Here is a 5,424-nt window from a genome sequence, read left to right as displayed (position 1 = left end):
CTTACTGGCGGAACGGAACAGAATATGAGAAGAGAAAGTTCCCTAAGAGGAAATCAATAAAAGATCTCAGTTAAAGGAGCAAGGGAAGGGTCTCATTCCCAAAACAGGCCACCGTGGGCAGAGCAGAACAAGCCTGGGCTGCTGACCTAGTTCCTCCTTACATAACTCAAAAAGGACCAAGTCAGGTTCTAGAAACTGGAGAAGGGATTAGCTTCCAAATAAGGGTTCAGTAGCTATGGGTCATTCCAAGAAGAGGCAGTGTTCTCAACGGTTATGATTGCCGACTACCATTAGATCTGCCCTGGCTGGAGTGCCAGATAATCTCCTTAGGAAGTGGGAAACCTTGGGAAAGTAACTTACCCTCTCTTTGCCTCAGTTTTCTCATCTGTAGAGTGGGGGAAAATGGTAATAATGTGGTGAGGCTGCTACGTGGATTAAATGAATCCTTATTTATAAAAGGATTAGAATAGGGCCTGGCATTTGGTTTTGTTATGAATGAATGAATAAGCAAGATAACTTCTCTCCAGACTTACATATTTTCAACCAAAAGACTTTCTTAAAAGCCTTCTGTTTACCCAAATCAACTGCATTACAACTAATAGAATCATTAGTTTTTCAAGGCAACTGATCCATTTTTCATTTGCTAAGCTTAGACCACCTGAGCTTGGCCCCAAATTAACCCAATGCAAGAAAAACTGAGTGTGGGGGCTGCTCCGCCGGCACTTCACCTCTTGGGAAATATACCAGCATTGTTTTCAGCCCTTTACTTGACATGTCAGCCTCATCTTTATCCTCCTCCTTCTCATCCCAATATCCCAGGAGGCAGCACGGCATTGCGGTGAAGAGGACAGGCTGTAGAATTAGCCATAACTGGATTTCAATGTCAATTCTACACTTTTTTTCAGCTTGGCAAAGCTGCCTATCCTTCTTAAGCTTCAATTTTACCATTTTAAGTGAGGATAATAATACCCATATCATAGACTTGTCGTGAAGGTAAGATGAGATTTTGCATGCACAGGGGTCAGCGCCGTGCCTACCCACAGCCGATGTTTAATACCCTTTTTAGTCTAAAACTGTAGATTATAATCCAGTTCAGTGTATGTTTTCAAATATCTCCTAACTCTGTGCCCTCTGCCCCACCCTTCCGCACTGCCCTAAATCTCCATCAGGAGTTTTGTGTTTAATCTCCCTGCTGGACTGTAAGCTCCTCGTGTAGAGACAGGTTCTGTTTATCTTTACTTCTCATCCTACCTTATCTCGGATGCACATAACAGACATTCAACAAATATTTGTTGAATAGGCTCTACAGAACTTTATTTTCTCCCTATTCGTGGTGTAATGCGTAGAAGACCGAAGGCGAAAGCCCTCCAGGTTCTCAAGTGCTGCGATCATGCCTAATGGGCATTCGAGTCAAGTCAAGCCATCCATGTGAGGACCCCAAGACTATGATCAGGGGTCTGAAAGCCCTTCCCACAGAACAGTCTGACTAGAAATTCTGTTTGGAGGCTGCATGCCATGCTCCTTAGACAATAGATGGCAATATTTATCTGCAAGGGACAGAAGAGGTTAAGGGGCTGAGAACTGGAGAGCAGAAATGAAGCCACAAGAGGAAACTCCCAGCTTCACATTTACTAGTGTATATATTTGTGTCATTACTTCTCAGAAATATGTATTTTTAAACACTGCAGCAATTAAGTCTGGCGGTGTAATTGACAACCGATGAAAAGCACCATACTGTGGCTCAGTTAAGTCTTATCGATCTTGCTATTTACTCCCTTTTTCTCCAGTGTTGCCAGTAATTTGCCAGTTCCATTATTGACTATGTAAACTGCTCACACTTCTATGAGAGACATTCAGGGAAGGAAAGATATCCAAACTGCCATGGTTCAAAAAAGACAACAGTTCTTAACTGAGAGCCAGGAATGGTGCTATCCATAAAACAAGCCATCACTGCTTACGAGGCAAGGCTGGACCCAGAAATGGTGGTGTTCTAAAGAGGGAATTGCTGTACCTTTGATTGTTCTAAGCAAACACATCTGCTTAATTAAATTTATTGGTCCATCCAGTTTGTTGATAGCACTAGAAATCGAGGAGATATCTCATATAGGTGTCCTTATTCATGAAAGCATAAATGTTCTGTTCAAAATTAATGTACTTTTTGGGGTGCCTGGGTGACTCAGTCAGTTAAGCAGTTAAACTCTTGGTTTCAGCTCAGGTCATGATCTTGCGGTCGGGAGATCGAGCCTCACATTGGGCTCCGCTTTGGGCATGGAGCCTGCTTGAGATTCTCTCTCTCCCTCTGTTACCACACCCCCACCATGCATGCACATGTGCTATCGCTCTCTCTCAAATAAATAAATAAAATCATCAAAATTAATGTACTTTTCAGCTTTTCTGGTGCTTGAAATCCCACTATTTTTGTCAATTGTTATAGCCTTTCTTACCAGAAAAGATAATCTTTAACTAACCACAACTTGGCAAATTTTTTTTAAGATTTTATTTATTTGACAGAGATAGAGACAGCCAGCGAGAGAGGGAACACAAGCAGGGGGAGTGGGAGAGGAAGAAGCAGGCTCATAGCAGAAGAGCCTGATGTGGGGCTCGATCCCAGATCGCCGGGATCACGCCCTGAGCCGAAGGCAGACGCTTAACCGCTGTGCCACCCAGGCGCCCCACAACTTGGCAAATTTTTTAAAAATGACATGAAGTCCATTGTTTCGTAGAAGACAGCAGGCTAGAGGAGGTGTGAGAATGGCTTATGAGTTTTAGAAGGAGGAGAAAGATGGAATTCTCTCAGCGAAGGTCAACAGCCTCAGGCCTGTGATTGGGGGACAGAATTGGGAAGCCCATTCTGTCCATTCAGCCAGTAAAACAGCTGGCGATTGATCACCTCCTGCCAATGGCCTTTGAGCTTTCATTGTTTGCAGTGGGACCACCGCAAACAGTTTACATGCTGTCCCCTCCAAAATTCCACATTCCTTCCTGAGCTAATCTTCTAACATTTAGTCTTATCATGTCAATCACCTGCTGAACCCTCATATTAGCCCCACATTCTTTCCTCTTCCAGAGGTTTCATCCTCCAGGCCTACCTGTGGCCACCTCCATGTATCTACACATGCCATGTTCTTCCAGAGTTCTGGGTTTTGATTAATGAGCCCTCTTTCCACCTAGAATTTTCTTTCCTGTCTTCTCTGTAAGGTGGCCTCCCAAGCATTCTTCAGGGCTCAGGTTAAAAGTCAACCTTTCAGTAATGCTTTGTTTTATCCACCCAGTCACAATTAATCATACCTTCCTATGTGACTGCAGAGAACCCAGTTCATGCGCAGTGACTATTATCAATGAAGGAATGATGGCTGTCTCTTCCTTAGGTTGGATTGTGAGGGCAAGGACTGTGTGTTACAGAGGCAATGTTACATTTGCAGAAAACCATTTTGTTTCCCCCTAGGCACACAGAAGGACATATTTCCCCACTGCAATATGTCTAGATGTGGTTTTGAAGCAAACTATGGCCAATGCAATGCAGGCAAAAGTGACATACGCAACTTCCAACTGATCCCTCACATAGAACCCATAACCGGCATTTTTTTCTCTTGCCAATCACTTAGCTAGAGGTTGAGGACTCCAAAAAGCTACTGAACAGAAAGATCTTGGGTCTCTGAGTTGCCACCTGGAGGAAAACTACCACCCTGAACATGAGCACCATACTTCTCTGAGTGAGAAACAAACCTTTAATTGTGTTAAGACTCTGGGGTTTGGGGTGTTATTGCAGCCTTCCTTACCCTAATACAGGATGTATTAGGTCTTGTTGCACTTTATGATGCCTTCTTTCTCATTGTAATTTCCACTTGTCCACTCCTCCCGGTCTACCGAGCCTGATTCTGGCCTCACTTTCCTCCCATTGAGCTTGGGTCCCTTGGTCAACCGTTTAATGGTATTATTGTCGTGCCCTAGAATGTTTTTCTGGTATTTTACTTTATGAGTATAAGTTGTAGCTGCAGTAGTAGTAGCAGTAGTCGTTCCCCATGCTCTTTAGGAGCCTGACATGCTTTGCAGATGATCTGTTTTTGCACCCATTGTCTCACTTTGGTTTTGGCCTTTCATGGTTTCTTTTTTTTTTTTTAATAATAATTTTTTATTATGTTATGTTAGTCACCATACAGTACATCCTTAGTTTTGATGTAGTGTTTCATGATTCATTGTTTGCTTATAACACCCAGTGCTCCATGCAATATGTGCCCTCCTTAATACCCATCAATGACCTATCCCATTCCCCCACCCTCCTCCCCTCTGAAGCCCTCAGTTTGTTCCAATAGCAGGAAACTCATTTATGGAACATGGTTTCTGTCTTAGCTCAAAGCACTTCCTGCCTGCTCTCCCTTCTCCTGAATCTAAACCGGTATCACTAGGGAAAGTCACAGAAATCTAGTCTTTGGCTCCAGTACACATTAATGCTGTATCCTCACTGCTACTAAGCAAACTTTTTCATTGTCACATAGTTTTTGTTTAAATGTTCATAGCTTTAAAAAAATGTTTATTACGACTTGCTTATTTTAGAGCAGTTCAAGACCAAACTGAAGAGAAAACATAGAGATTTTTTTTTGTATTCCTCCTACCCCCACATATGCACAGCCTCACCTATTACCCATCCCCCACCAGAGTGGTACATTTGCTATAACTGATGAACTTACATTGACATCAGAATCACTCGAAGTCCATAGTTTTTACATTAGGGTTTACTCTCGGTGCTGTACGTACTATGGGTTTGCACAAATGTATAACGAACATGTATCTTTCATGATAACATCACGTAATGTATTTTCACCGCCCTAAAAATCCTCTGTGCTCTGCCTGTTCATCCGTCTAATCCCCCAGCGCCTGGCAGCCACTCATCTCTTTACTGTTTCCATAGTTTTGTCTTTTCCAAAGTATCATATAGTTGGAACAATACAGTATGTAGTCTTTTCAGATTGGCTTCTTTACTCTTCATAGCTTTTTACCCACACTTTTTCTACTCTTCTCAAAACCTCACTGCTTATGTCCAAAATTAATCCTTCCCCCATGTCCTTGATCCCTTCTTCCAATAATTATTGTTCTATCATTTCTTTCAGAAGGTCATGGAGGTCAAAGACTGTCTTATGTATTTTTTGTCCTACCTCTTTTATCATCATGCCCCAGTGCAGCCTACATTCAGGACATACCAAAACACTTGGCTCCCCAAATACAGCTCATATACTTTTACATGATGTCGTCTTTTGCTAAAAATGCCCATTCCCCACCTTCTCAACCTAGGAAATGCTTTCTCATCTTTCAAGAAGCAGATCAAATAACTTCTCCTTTATGAAGTCTTCTATATTCTGAAGACATAGCTCCCTGTCTGTTCCCATAGCTCCCATTCTGTGCTCCCATACACCTCAAGTATCATTG

This window comes from Ursus maritimus, unplaced genomic scaffold (genome assembly GCF_017311325.1).
Source record: "Ursus maritimus isolate PB19 unplaced genomic scaffold, ASM1731132v1 scaffold_4, whole genome shotgun sequence".
NCBI classification, from domain to species: Eukaryota; Metazoa; Chordata; class Mammalia; order Carnivora; family Ursidae; genus Ursus; species Ursus maritimus.
This window is presented reverse-complemented; position numbering follows the sequence as displayed.